Source organism: Castor canadensis, chromosome 18 (genome assembly GCF_047511655.1).
Source record: "Castor canadensis chromosome 18, mCasCan1.hap1v2, whole genome shotgun sequence".
NCBI lineage: Eukaryota > Metazoa > Chordata > Mammalia > Rodentia > Castoridae > Castor > Castor canadensis.
Window position 1 is genome coordinate 24525871 of NC_133403.1, and position 15962 is coordinate 24541832.

The following is a 15962-nucleotide window of genomic DNA, read 5'->3' on the forward strand; positions in this document are numbered from 1 at the left end:
GAAATAGCTAAACAAAGTGTTAGACCCTCGTTTTTGTAACCTTTCTGGTTCTCCTACAAGACATACAGTAATTCTTCCCTTCCTTGAAAGGGGCAACCTTGCACCAAAATGATATTCCTCATACTACAAAACCCTGAGGTAAAGGTCCTATTCTTTTTAAAACTGCAATCTATTCCCACTGCTAAACAAGGTGCCAGACCCATTGCTTTTATCATTAATGGTCCCATTCTAAGAGACCCAGTGCTTCTTGAATTCACTTTAAGGTGGTTATTTTGCCCACAGTTGATATTCCTCACCCACGAAGATGCTGAGAGGCAGGCACTATTCCTTTCAACAAGTATCTCAGTTTTCCTAGGAAAACAAAATGCTTCAGCCTCCTGCTTCTACCATCCACAGTTCTCTTACAATCTGTGCAGTGCTTGTTGCATTCACTTGAAACAGGTGATTTTGCTCAAAGGTGATGTTCCTCATGCACTCAGAGCTAGGCAGTAGTCCTTTAAACAGCTAAGTCAATTCACAATGCTAAGCAAGGGGCTAGACCCTCTTGCTTCCAACAGTAATGATTCTCTCGCAAGATCTGCAGTACTTCTTTGATTCACTTGAAAGGTTGATTTTGCAAGAAGCTGATGTTCCTCTCCCATGAAAACACTGAGAGGTAAGCAGTATTCCTTTAAAGAGCTAAATGAATTGACAAGGCTAAACAACTTGCTAGACCTTCTTGCTTCTAACATTCACGATTCTCTTACAAGAGCTACAGTGCTTCTCCCATTCACTTGTAAGGGCGACTTGGAACAAAGGTGATGTTCCTGACCCTTGAAAACACTGAGAGGTAGACAGCATTCCTTTCAACAGCTAACTCAATTCAAAGTGCTAAACAAGGTGCATGTCCCTGTTGCTTCTAACACTTCTGATCCTCTTCCAAGAGCTTCAGTGCTTCTGCATTCACTTCAAAAGGCCACTTTTCCACAAGGTTTCTGTTCCTCAGGCATGCAAAGGCTGAGAGATAGGCCGTATTCCTTTAAGCAGCTAAGTCATTTCACAATGCTAAAGAAGGTGCTTGACTCTCTTGCTTTTAACATGAATGATTCTCTTACAGGAGAAACAGTGCTTCTTCCATTCACTTGAAAAGGGCTATGTTGCCCAGAGGTAAAGGTCTTTATCCCTTCAAAGCCTGAGGGACAGGCAGTATTTCCTTTAAAAGTTAACTCAATTCTCACTGGTATACAACATGCTAGTCCCTCTTCCTTCCAGCAATCATGGTTTTATTAAAAAAGAAACAGTGCTTCTTCTTCCTCTTGCCTTTAACAAGTTTGTAAAAAGGTGATGTTTCACCCACTTGAAAACACTGAGGCTACCCAGTGTCTCGTTCAGTGAGTAACCCAATTCTCACTGAGAAACAAGGTGCTAGGCCCTCCTGATCCTACCATTGATAGTTTTCTTCCAAACATACAGTGCTTGTTCCACCATTGAATTGAACTCTTTGACACAAAGGTGATGTTCCTTACACTTTAAAACCCTGAGGGATAAGGAGTGTTCCTTCCAAAAGCTAACTCAATTCCCTCTGCTTAACAAGGTGCGAAAATCTGTGGCTGGTAATGTTAATAGTTTCCTTGCAGGAGATACACTGCTCCTTCCATTCACTCGAATGGGGCTATTTTGCACACAGAATATGTTCTTCACACTTTCAAAGAATGAGAAATAGGCAGTATTCCTTTGGAAAGTTAACTCGTTCTCACTGCTAAACAAACTGCTAGCTTCTAACATTAATGATTTCCTTACATGATAAACGGGGCGTGATCCATTCACTTGGAGGCATCTAGTTGACACAAGGGTGATGTTCCTCACACCTGACAAAACTCAGTGTTGGGCACTAATCCTGTCAACAGGGAACTCATTTCTCATAGGGAGACAAGGTGCAAGAAATTCCTGCTGCCTTGCATACATTGCATCCTGCCATCAGATAAGAGTGTGTGCCCATTTCGTCTGAAGCGGGTATATTCAAAGAGTGAGTGAATGTCCAGTTTTAAACGCTTTCGTTTGGCAAACATTCCTTTCAGCTACTACCTCAATCCTCACAAGGAAACAGTGTGCTAGAACCTCCTGCTGCAATCCATGACATCTGCTTACAAGAGATAGAGTGTCTCTTCCATTCACTTGAAAGTGTCTCTTTTGCCCAAAGATTGTACTCCTCACACTCTGAAATCCTCAGAGGTATGCAGTACTCCTTTCAAAAGCTAACTCCATTGAAATAGCTAAACAAATTGTTAGACCCTCGTTTTTGTAACCTTTCTAGTTCTCCTACAAGACGTACAGTACTTCTTCCCTTCCTTCAAAGGGGCAACCTTGCGCCAAAATGATATTCCTCACACTACAAAACCCTGAGGTAAAAGTGGTATTCCTTCTAAAACCGCCATCTCTTCCCACTGCTAAAGAAGGTGCTAGACCCTCTTGCTTCTATCATTAATGGTCCCATTACAAGAGACCCAGTGCTTCTTCGATTCACTTTAAGGTGGTTATTTTGCCCATAGTGGATATCCCTCACCCATGAAGACACTGAGAGGCAGGCAGTATTCCTTTCAACAAGTATCTCAATTCTCCTAGGAAAACAAAGTTCTTCACCCTCCTGCTTCTACCATCCACAGTTCTCTTACAATCTATGCAGTGCTGGTTGCATTCACTTGAAAGAGGTGATTTTGCACAAAGGTGATGTTCCACATGCACTCATTGCTAGGCAGTATTAACTTAAACAGCTAAGTCAATTCACAGTGCTAAAAAGGTGCCTGAACCTTTTCCTTCTAACTTTCATGATTCTCTTAAAAGAGAAACAGAGCTTCTTCCATCCATGTGAAAAGGGCTATTTTGCACCAAGATATATTCTTCATACTTTAAAACCTTTGAGACAGGCAGTATTCTTTTTAAAAGTTAACTCAATTCTCAGTTCTAAACAAAGTGCTGCTAACATTAATGGTTTCCTTACATGATAAATTGGGCATGTTCCATTTACTTGAAGTTACCTATATGGCACAAGGGTGATGTTCTTGACTCACAAAAAATCTCAGTAATAGGCAGTATTCCTTTCACCAGGTAACTCATTTCTCTTCGGAGAGAAGTTGGAATACATCCCTACCTCTAACACATTGCATCCAGCCATCAGATAAAAGTGTTTGTCCCTTTTGTTTGAAGTGCATGTTTTTCAAAGAGTGAGTGATTCTCCACTGCAAAAGGCTTTTGTTTGGCAAGCGTTTCTTTCACATGGTAACTGAATGATCTCAGGGAAACAATGCTCTAGAACCTCCTGCTGCAAGCCTTGACATCTGCTTCCAAGACAGAGAGGGCATCTTCCATACCTTTCAAATGGTCTCTTTTGCACACAGCTTGTATGCCTCACACTTTAAAACCCTGAGAGATACGCAGTACTCTTTCTAAAAGCTAACTCAACTTCAACAGTGAAACAAAGTGCTAGACCCCTCTTACTTGTAAGCTTTTTAGTTCTCCTCTAAAACGTACAGTAATTCTTCCCTTCACTGAAAGTAGAGTTCCTTTCAAAAGTTAACTCAATTCCCTCTGCTTAACAAGGTGCGCAATTCTGTGACTGGTAACATTAATTGTTTCCTTGCAGGAGATACACTGCTCCTTCCATTCACTTGAATGGGGCTATGTTGCACACAGAATACGTTCTTCACACTTCAAAAGAATGAGAAGTACTCAGTATTTCTTAGGAAAGTTAACTCCGTTCTCACTGATAAACAAACTGCTAGATTCTAACATTAATGATTTTCTTACATGATAAACGGGGCCTGATCCATCTACTTGAAGGCAACTATTTGGCACAAGGGTGATGTTCCTCACACCTAAAAAACCTTAGTGTGTGGCACGAATCCTTTCAACAGAGCACTCATTTCTCATAGGGAGACAAGGTGCAAGACACTCCTGCTGCCTTGCACACATTGCATCTTGCCGTCAGAAAAGAGTGTGTGTCCATTTCGTCTGAAGCATGTATATTCAAAGAGTGAGTGATTCTCCACTTTAAAACGCTTTCGTTTGGCAAGCATTCCTTTCACCTACTACCTCAATCTTCAAAGAGAAACAGTGTGCTAGAACCTCTTGCTGAAAACCTTGACATCTGCTTACAAGCATTGAGTGCCTCTTATATTCACTTGAAAGGGTCTCTTTCGCCCAAAGATTGTACTCCTCACACTCTGAAATCCTCAGAGGTATGCACTACTCCTTTTAAAAGCTAACTCCATTGAAATAGCTAAACAAAGTGTTAGACCCTCGTTTTTGTAACCTTTCTGGTTCTCCTACAAGACATACAGTAATTCTTCCCTTCCTTGAAAGGGGCAACCTTGCACCAAAATGATATTCCTCATACTACAAAACCCTGAGGTAAAGGTCCTATTCTTTTTAAAACTGCAATCTATTCCCACTGCTAAACAAGGTGCCAGACCCATTGCTTTTATCATTAATGGTCCCATTCTAAGAGACCCAGTGCTTCTTGAATTCACTTTAAGGTGGTTATTTTGCCCACAGTTGATATTCCTCACCCACGAAGATGCTGAGAGGCAGGCACTATTCCTTTCAACAAGTATCTCAGTTTTCCTAGGAAAACAAAATGCTTCAGCCTCCTGCTTCTACCATCCACAGTTCTCTTACAATCTGTGCAGTGCTTGTTGCATTCACTTGAAACAGGTGATTTTGCTCAAAGGTGATGTTCCTCATGCACTCAGAGCTAGGCAGTAGTCCTTTAAACAGCTAAGTCAATTCACAATGCTAAGCAAGGGGCTAGACCCTCTTGCTTCCAACAGTAATGATTCTCTCGCAAGATCTGCAGTACTTCTTTGATTCACTTGAAAGGTTGATTTTGCAAGAAGCTGATGTTCCTCTCCCATGAAAACACTGAGAGGTAAGCAGTATTCCTTTAAAGAGCTAAATGAATTGACAAGGCTAAACAACTTGCTAGACCTTCTTGCTTCTAACATTCACGATTCTCTTACAAGAGCTACAGTGCTTCTCCCATTCACTTGTAAGGGCGACTTGGAACAAAGGTGATGTTCCTGACCCTTGAAAACACTGAGAGGTAGACAGCATTCCTTTCAACAGCTAACTCAATTCAAAGTGCTAAACAAGGTGCATGTCCCTGTTGCTTCTAACACTTCTGATCCTCTTCCAAGAGCTTCAGTGCTTCTGCATTCACTTCAAAAGGCCACTTTTCCACAAGGTTTCTGTTCCTCAGGCATGCAAAGGCTGAGAGATAGGCCGTATTCCTTTAAGCAGCTAAGTCATTTCACAATGCTAAAGAAGGTGCTTGACTCTCTTGCTTTTAACATGAATGATTCTCTTACAGGAGAAACAGTGCTTCTTCCATTCACTTGAAAAGGGCTATGTTGCCCAGAGGTAAAGGTCTTTATCCCTTCAAAGCCTGAGGGACAGGCAGTATTTCCTTTAAAAGTTAACTCAATTCTCACTGGTATACAACATGCTAGTCCCTCTTCCTTCCAGCAATCATGGTTTTATTAAAAAAGAAACAGTGCTTCTTCTTCCTCTTGCCTTTAACAAGTTTGTAAGAAGGTGATGTTTCACCCACTTGAAAACACTGAGGCTACCCAGTGTCTCGTTCAGTGAGTAACCCAATTCTCACTGAGAAACAAGGTGCTAGGCCCTCCTGATCCTACCATTGATAGTTTTCTTCCAAACATACAGTGCTTGTTCCACCATTGAATTGAACTCTTTGACACAAAGGTGATGTTCCTTACACTTTAAAACCCTGAGGGATAAGGAGTGTTCCTTCCAAAAGGTAACTCAATTCCCTCTGCTTAACAAGGTGCGAAAATCTGTGGCTGGTAATGTTAATAGTTTCCTTGCAGGAGATACACTGCTCCTTCCATTCACTCGAATGGGGCTATTTTGCACACAGAATATGTTCTTCACACTTTCAAAGAATGAGAAATAGGCAGTATTCCTTTGGAAAGTTAACTCGTTCTCACTGCTAAACAAACTGCTAGCTTCTAACATTAATGATTTCCTTACATGATAAACGGGGCGTGATCCATTCACTTGGAGGCATCTAGTTGACACAAGGGTGATGTTCCTCACACCTGACAAAACTCAGTGTTGGGCACTAATCCTGTCAACAGGGAACTCATTTCTCATAGGGAGACAAGGTGCAAGAAATTCCTGCTGCCTTGCATACATTGCATCCTGCCATCAGATAAGAGTGTGTGCCCATTTCGTCTGAAGCGGGTATATTCAAAGAGTGAGTGAATGTCCAGTTTTAAACGCTTTCGTTTGGCAAACATTCCTTTCAGCTACTACCTCAATCCTCACAAGGAAACAGTGTGCTAGAACCTCCTGCTGCAATCCATGACATCTGCTTACAAGAGATAGAGTGTCTCTTCCATTCACTTGAAAGTGTCTCTTTTGCCCAAAGATTGTACTCCTCACACTCTGAAATCCTCAGAGGTATGCAGTACTCCTTTCAAAAGCTAACTCCATTGAAATAGCTAAACAAATTGTTAGACCCTCGTTTTTGTAACCTTTCTAGTTCTCCTACAAGACGTACAGTACTTCTTCCCTTCCTTCAAAGGGGCAACCTTGCGCCAAAATGATATTCCTCACACTACAAAACCCTGAGGTAAAAGTGGTATTCCTTCTAAAACCGCCATCTCTTCCCACTGCTAAAGAAGGTGCTAGACCCTCTTGCTTCTATCATTAATGGTCCCATTACAAGAGACCCAGTGCTTCTTCGATTCACTTTAAGGTGGTTATTTTGCCCATAGTGGATATCCCTCACCCATGAAGACACTGAGAGGCAGGCAGTATTCCTTTCAACAAGTATCTCAATTCTCCTAGGAAAACAAAGTTCTTCACCCTCCTGCTTCTACCATCCACAGTTCTCTTACAATCTATGCAGTGCTGGTTGCATTCACTTGAAAGAGGTGATTTTGCACAAAGGTGATGTTCCACATGCACTCATTGCTAGGCAGTATTAACTTAAACAGCTAAGTCAATTCACAGTGCTAAAAAGGTGCCTGAACCTTTTCCTTCTAACTTTCATGATTCTCTTAAAAGAGAAACAGAGCTTCTTCCATCCATGTGAAAAGGGCTATTTTGCACCAAGATATATTCTTCATACTTTAAAACCTTTGAGACAGGCAGTATTCTTTTTAAAAGTTAACTCAATTCTCAGTTCTAAACAAAGTGCTGCTAACATTAATGGTTTAATTACATGATAAATTGGGCATGTTCCATTTACTTGAAGTTACCTATATGGCACAAGGGTGATGTTCTTGACTCACAAAAAATCTCAGTAATAGGCAGTATTCCTTTCACCAGGTAACTCATTTCTCTTCGGAATACATCCCTACCTCTAACACATTGCATCCAGCCATCAGATAAAAGTGTTTGTCCCTTTTGTTTGAAGTGCATGTTTTTCAAAGAGTGAGTGATTCTCCACTGCAAAAGGCTTTTGTTTGGCAAGCGTTTCTTTCACATGGTAACTGAATGATCTCAGGGAAACAATGCTCTAGAACCTCCTGCTGCAAGCCTTGACATCTGCTTCCAAGACAGAGAGGGCATCTTCCATACCTTTCAAATGGTCTCTTTTGCACACAGCTTGTATGCCTCACACTTTAAAACCCTGAGAGGTACGCAGTACTCTTTCTAAAAGCTAACTCAACTTCAACAGTGAAACAAAGTGCTAGACCCCTCTTACTTGTAAGCTTTTTAGTTCTCCTCTAAAACGTACAGTAATTCTTCCCTTCACTGAAAGCAGAGTTCCTTTCAAAAGTTAACTCAATTCCCTCTGCTTAACAAGGTGCGCAATTCTGTGACTGGTAACATTAATTGTTTCCTTGCAGGAGATACACTGCTCCTTCCATTCACTTGAATGGGGCTATGTTGCACACAGAATACGTTCTTCACACTTCAAAAGAATGAGAAGTACTCAGTATTTCTTAGGAAAGTTAACTCCGTTCTCACTGCTAAACAAACTATTAGATTCTAACATTAATGATTTTCTTACATGATAAACGGGGCCTGATCCATCTACTTGAAGGCATCTATTTGGCACAAGGGTGATGTTCCTCACACCTAAAAAACCTTAGTGTGTGGCACGAATCCTTTCAACAGAGCACTCATTTCTCATAGGGAGACAAGGTGCAAGACACTCCTGCTGCCTTGCACACATGGCATCTTGCCGTCAGAAAAGAGTGTGTGTCCATTTCGTCTGAAGCGTGTATATTCAAAGAGTGAGTGATTCTCCACTTTAAAACGCTTTCGTTTGGCAAGCATTCCTTTCACCTACTACCTCAATCTTCAAAGAGAAACAGTGTGCTAGAACCTCTTGCTGAAAACCTTGACATCTGCTTACAAGCATTGAGTGCCTCTTATATTCACTTGAAAGGGTCTCTTTCGCCCAAAGATTGTACTCCTCACACTCTGAAATCCTCAGAGGTATGCACTACTCCTTTTAAAAGCTAACTCCATTGAAATAGCTAAACAAAGTGTTAGACCCTCGTTTTTGTAACCTTTCTGGTTCTCCTACAAGACATACAGAAATTCTTCCCTTCCTTGAAAGGGGCAACCTTGCACCAAAATGATATTCCTCATACTACAAAACCCTGAGGTAAAGGTCCTATTCTTTTTAAAACTGCAATCTATTCCCACTGCTAAACAAGGTGCCAGACCCATTGCTTTTATCATTAATGGTCCCATTCTAAGAGACCCAGTGCTTCTTGAATTCACTTTAAGGTGGTTATTTTGCCCACAGTTGATATTCCTCACCCACGAAGATGCTGAGAGGCAGGCACTATTCCTTTCAACAAGTATCTCAGTTTTCCTAGGAAAACAAAATGCTTCAGCCTCCTGCTTCTACCATCCACAGTTCTCTTACAATCTGTGCAGTGCTTGTTGCATTCACTTGAAACAGGTGATTTTGCTCAAAGGTGATGTTCCTCATGCACTCAGAGCTAGGCAGTAGTCCTTTAAACAGCTAAGTCAATTCACAATGCTAAGCAAGGGGCTAGACCCTCTTGCTTCCAACAGTAATGATTCTCTCGCAAGATCTGCAGTACTTCTTTGATTCACTTGAAAGGTTGATTTTGCAAGAAGCTGATGTTCCTCTCCCATGAAAACACTGAGAGGTAAGCAGTATTCCTTTAAAGAGCTAAATGAATTGACAAGGCTAAACAACTTGCTAGACCTTCTTGTTTCTAACATTCACGATTCTCTTACAAGAGCTACAGTGCTTCTCCCATTCACTTGTAAGGGCGACTTGGAACAAAGGTGATGTTCCTGACCCTTGAAAACACTGAGAGGTAGACAGCATTCCTTTCAACAGCTAACTCAATTCAAAGTGCTAAACAAGGTGCATGTCCCTGTTGCTTCTAACACTTCTGATCCTCTTCTAAGAGCTTCAGTGCTTCTGCATTCACTTCAAAAGGCCACTTTTCCACAAGGTTTCTGTTCCTCAGGCATGCAAAGGCTGAGAGATAGGCCGTATTCCTTTAAGCAGCTAAGTCATTTCACAATGCTAAAGAAGGTGCTTGACTCTCTTGCTTTTAACATGAATGGTTCTCTTACAGGAGAAACAGTGCTTCTTCCATTCACTTGAAAAGGGCTATGTTGCCCAGAGGTAAAGGTCTTTATCCCTTCAAAGCCTGAGGGACAGGCAGTATTTCCTTTAAAAGTTAACTCAATTCTCACTGGTATACAACATGCTAGTCCCTCTTCCTTCCAGCAATCATGGTTTTATTAAAAAAGAAACAGTGCTTCTTCTTCCTCTTGCCTTTAACAAGTTTGTAAAAAGGTGATGTTTCACCCACTTGAAAACACTGAGGCTACCCAGTGTCTCGTTCAGTGAGTAACCCAATTCTCACTGAGAAACAAGGTGCTAGGCCCTCCTGATCCTACCATTGATAGTTTTCTTCCAAACATACAGTGCTTGTTCCACCATTGAATTGAACTCTTTGACACAAAGGTGATGTTCCTTACACTTTAAAACCCTGAGGGATAAGGAGTGTTCCTTCCAAAAGCTAACTCAATTCCCTCTGCTTAACAAGGTGCGAAAATCTGTGGCTGGTAATGTTAATAGTTTCCTTGCAGGAGATACACTGCTCCTTCCATTCACTCGAATGGGGCTATTTTGCACACAGATTATGTTCTTCACACTTTCAAAGAATGAGAAATAGGCAGTATTCCTTTGGAAAGTTAACTCGTTCTCACTGCTAAACAAACTGCTAGCTTCTAACATTAATGATTTCCTTACATGATAAACGGGGCGTGATCCATTCACTTGGAGGCATCTAGTTGACACAAGGGTGATGTTCCTCACACCTGACAAAACTCAGTGTTGGGCACTAATCCTGTCAACAGGGAACTCATTTCTCATAGGGAGACAAGGTGCAAGAAATTCCTGCTGCCTTGCATACATTGCATCCTGCCATCAGATAAGAGTGTGTGCCCATTTCGTCTGAAGCGGGTATATTCAAAGAGTGAGTGAATGTCCAGTTTTAAACGCTTTCGTTTGGCAAACATTCCTTTCAGCTACTACCTCAATCCTCACAAGGAAACAGTGTGCTAGAACCTCCTGCTGCAATCCAGGACATCTGCTTACAAGAGATAGAGTGTCTCTTCCATTCACTTGAAAGTGTCTCTTTTGCCCAAAGATTGTACTCCTCACACTCTGAAATCCTCAGAGGTATGCAGTACTCCTTCCAAAAGCTAACTCCATTGAAATAGCTAAACAAATTGTTAGACCCTCGTTTTTGTAACCTTTCTAGTTCTCCTACAAGACGTACAGTACTTCTTCCCTTCCTTCAAAGGGGCAACCTTGCGCCAAAATGATATTCCTCACACTACAAAACCCTGAGGTAAAGGTGGTATTCCTTCTAAAACCGCCATCTCTTCCCACTGCTAAAGAAGGTGCTAGACCCTCTTGCTTCTATCATTAATGGTCCCATTACAAGAGACCCAGTGCTTCTTCGATTCACTTTAAGGTGGTTATTTTGCCCATAGTGGATATCCCTCACCCATGAAGACACTGAGAGGCAGGCAGTATTCCTTTCAACAAGTATCTCAATTCTCCTAGGAAAACAAAGTTCTTCACCCTCCTGCTTCTACCATCCACAGTTCTCTTACAATCTATGCAGTGCTGGTTGCATTCACTTGAAAGAGGTGATTTTGCACAAAGGTGATGTTCCACATGCACTCATTGCTAGGCAGTATTAACTTAAACAGCTAAGTCAATTCACAGTGCTAAAAAGGTGCCTGAACCTTTTCCTTCTAACTTTCATGATTCTCTTAAAAGAGAAACAGAGCTTCTTCCATCCATGTGAAAAGGGCTATTTTGCACCAAGATATATTCTTCATACTTTAAAACCTTTGAGACAGGCAGTATTCTTTTTAAAAGTTAACTCAATTCTCAGTTCTAAACAAAGTGCTGCTAACATTAATGGTTTCCTTACATGATAAATTGGGCATGTTCCATTTACTTGAAGTTACCTATATGGCACAAGGGTGATGTTCTTGACTCACAAAAAATCTCAGTAATAGGCAGTATTCCTTTCACCAGGTAACTCATTTCTCTTCGGAGAGAAGTTGGAATACATCCCTACCTCTAACACATTGCATCCAGCCATCAGATAAAAGTGTTTGTCCCTTTTGTTTGAAGTGCATGTTTTTCAAAGAGTGAGTGATTCTCCACTGCAAAAGGCTTTTGTTTGGCAAGCGTTTCTTTCACATGGTAACTGAATGATCTCAGGGAAACAATGCTCTAGAACCTCCTGCTGCAAGCCTTGACATCTGCTTCCAAGACAGAGAGGGCATCTTCCATACCTTTCAAATGGTCTCTTTTGCACACAGCTTGTATGCCTCACACTTTAAAACCCTGAGAGGTACGCAGTACTCTTTCTAAAAGCTAACTCAACTTCAACAGTGAAACAAAGTGCTAGACCCCTCTTACTTGTAAGCTTTTTAGTTCTCCTCTAAAACGTACAGTAATTCTTCCCTTCACTGAAAGCAGAGTTCCTTTCAAAAGTTAACTCAATTCCCTCTGCTTAACAAGGTGCGCAATTCTGTGACTGGTAACATTAATTGTTTCCTTGCAGGAGATACACGGCTCCTTCCATTCACTTGAATGGGGCTATGTTGCACACAGAATACGTTCTTCACACTTCAAAAGAATGAGAAGTACTCAGTATTTCTTAGGAAAGTTAACTCCGTTCTCACTGCTAAACAAACTGCTAGATTCTAACATTAATGATTTTCTTACATGATAAACGGGGCCTGATCCATTTACTTGAAATCAACTATTTGGCACAAGGGTGATGTTCCTCACACCTAAAAAACCTTAGTGTGTGGCACGAATCCTTTCAACAGAGCACTCATTTCTCATAGGGAGACAAGGTGCAAGACACTCCTGCTGCCTTGCACACATTGCATCTTGCCGTCAGATAAGAGTGTGTGTCCATTTCGTCTGAAGCGTGTATATTCAAAGAGTGAGTGATTCTCCACTTTAAAACGCTTTCGTTTGGCAAGCATTCCTTTCACCTACTACCTCAATCTTCAAAGAGAAACAGTGTGCTAGAACCTCTTGCTGAAAACCTTGACATCTGCTTACAAGCATTGAGTGCCTCTTATATTCACTTGAAAGGGTCTCTTTCGCCCAAAGATTGTACTCCTCACACTCTGAAATCCTCAGAGGTATGCACTACTCCTTTTAAAAGCTAACTCCATTGAAATAGCTAAACAAAGTGTTAGACCCTCGTTTTTGTAACCTTTCTGGTTCTCCTACAAGACATACAGTAATTCTTCCCTTCCTTGAAAGGGGCAACCTTGCACCAAAATGATATTCCTCATACTACAAAACCCTGAGGTAAAGGTCCTATTCTTTTTAAAACTGCAATCTATTCCCACTGCTAAACAAGGTGCCAGACCCATTGCTTTTATCATTAATGGTCCCATTCTAAGAGACCCAGTGCTTCTTGAATTCACTTTAAGGTGGTTATTTTGCCCACAGTTGATATTCCTCACCCATGAAGATGCTGAGAGGCAGGCACTATTCCTTTCAACAAGTATCTCAATTTTCCTAGGAAAACAAAATGCTTCAGCCTCCTGCTTCTACCATCCACAGTTCTCTTACAATCTGTGCAGTGCTTGTTGCATTCACTTGAAACAGGTGATTTTGCTCAAAGGTGATGTTCCTCATGCACTCAGAGCTAGGCAGTAGTCCTTTAAACAGCTAAGTCAATTCACAATGCTAAGCAAGGGGCTAGACCCTCTTGCTTCCAACAGTAATGATTCTCTCGCAAGATCTGCAGTACTTCTTTGATTCACTTGAAAGGTTGATTTTGAAAGAAGCTGATGTTCCTCTCCCATGAAAACACTGAGAGGTAAGCAGTATTCCTTTAAAGAGCTAAATGAATTGACAAGGCTAAACAACTTGCTAGACCGTCTTGCTTCTAACATTCACGATTCTCTTACAAGAGCTACAGTGCTTCTCCCATTCACTTGTAAGGGCGACTTGGAACAAAGGTGATGTTCCTGACCCTTGAAAACACTGAGAGGTAGACAGCATTCCTTTCAACAGCTAACTCAATTCAAATTGCTAAACAAGGTGCATGTCCCTGTTGCTTCTAACACTTCTGATTCTCTTCCAAGAGCTTCAGTGCTTCTGCATTCACTTCAAAAGGCCACTTTTCCACAAGGTTTCTGTTCCTCAGGCATGCAAAGGCTGAGAGATAGGCCGTATTCCTTTAAGCAGCTAAGTCATTTCACAATGCTAAAGAAGGTGCTTGACTCTCTTGCTTTTAACATGAATGGTTCTCTTACAGGAGAAACAGTGCTTCTTCCATTCACTTGAAAAGGGCTATGTTGCCCAGAGGTAAAGGTCTTTATCCCTTCAAAGCCTGAGGGACAGGCAGTATTTCCTTTAAAAGTTAACTCAATTCTCACTGGTATACAAGATGCTAGTCCCTCTTCCTTCCAGCAATCATGGTTTTATTAAAAAAGAAACAGTGCTTCTTCTTCCTCTTGCCTTTAACAAGTTTGTAAAAAGGTGATGTTTCACCCACTTGAAAACACTGAGGCTACCCAGTGTCTCGTTCAGTGAGTAACCCAATTCTCACTGAGAAACAAGGTGCTAGGCCCTCCTGATCCTACCATTGATAGTTTTCTTCCAAACATACAGTGCTTGTTCCACCATTGAATTGAACTCTTTGACACAAAGGTGATGTTCCTTACACTTTAAAACCCTGAGGGATAAGGAGTGTTCCTTCCAAAAGCTAACTCAATTCCCTCTGCTTAACAAGGTGCGAAAATCTGTGGCTGGTAATGTTAATAGTTTCCTTGCAGGAGATACACTGCTCCTTCCATTCACTCGAATGGGGCTATTTTGCACACAGAATATGTTCTTCACACTTTCAAAGAATGAGAAATAGGCAGTATTCCTTTGGAAAGTTAACTCGTTCTCACTGCTAAACAAACTGCTAGCTTCTAACATTAATGATTTCCTTACATGATAAACGGGGCGTGATCCATTCACTTGGAGGCATCTAGTTGACACAAGGGTGATGTTCCTCACACCTGACAAAACTCAGTGTTGGGCACTAATCCTGTCAACAGGGAACTCATTTCTCATAGGGAGACAAGGTGCAAGAAATTCCTGCTGCCTTGCATACATTGCATCCTGCCATCAGATAAGAGTGTGTGCCCATTTCGTCTGAAGCGGGTATATTCAAAGAGTGAGTGAATGTCCAGTTTTAAACGCTTTCGTTTGGCAAACATTCCTTTCAGCTACTACCTCAATCCTCACAAGGAAACAGTGTGCTAGAACCTCCTGCTGCAATCCAGGACATCTGCTTACAAGAGATAGAGTGTCTCTTCCATTCACTTGAAAGTGTCTCTTTTGCCCAAAGATTGTACTCCTCACACTCTGAAATCCTCAGAGGTATGCAGTACTCCTTCCAAAAGCTAACTCCATTGAAATAGCTAAACAAATTGTTAGACCCTCGTTTTTGTAACCTTTCTAGTTCTCCTACAAGACGTACAGTACTTCTTCCCTTCCTTCAAAGGGGCAACCTTGCGCCAAAATGATATTCCTCACACTACAAAACCCTGAGGTAAAGGTGGTATTCCTTCTAAAACCGCCATCTCTTCCCACTGCTAAAGAAGGTGCTAGACCCTCTTGCTTCTATCATTAATGGTCCCATTACAAGAGACCCAGTGCTTCTTCGATTCACTTTAAGGTGGTTATTTTGCCCATAGTGGATATCCCTCACCCATGAAGACACTGAGAGGCAGGCAGTATTCCTTTCAACAAGTATCTCAATTCTCCTAGGAAAACAAAGTTCTTCACCCTCCTGCTTCTACCATCCACAGTTCTCTTACAATCTATGCAGTGCTGGTTGCATTCACTTGAAAGAGGTGATTTTGCACAAAGGTGATGTTCCACATGCACTCATTGCTAGGCAGTATTAACTTAAACAGCTAAGTCAATTCACAGTGCTAAAAAGGTGCCTGAACCTTTTCCTTCTAACTTTCATGATTCTCTTAAAAGAGAAACAGAGCTTCTTCCATCCATGTGAAAAGGGCTATTTTGCACCAAGATATATTCTTCATACTTTAAAACCTTTGAGACAGGCAGTATTCTTTTTAAAAGTTAACTCAATTCTCAGTTCTAAACAAAGTGCTGCTAACATTAATGGTTTCCTTACATGATAAATTGGGCATGTTCCATTTACTTGAAGTTACCTATATGGCACAAGGGTGATGTTCTTGACTCACAAAAAATCTCAGTAATAGGCAGTATTCCTTTCACCAGGTAACTCATTTCTCTTCGGAGAGAAGTTGGAATACATCCCTACCTCTAACACATTGCATCCAGCCATCAGATAAAAGTGTTTGTCCCTTTTGTTTGAAGTGCATGTTTTTCAAAGAGTGAGTGATTCTCCACTGCAAAAGGCTTT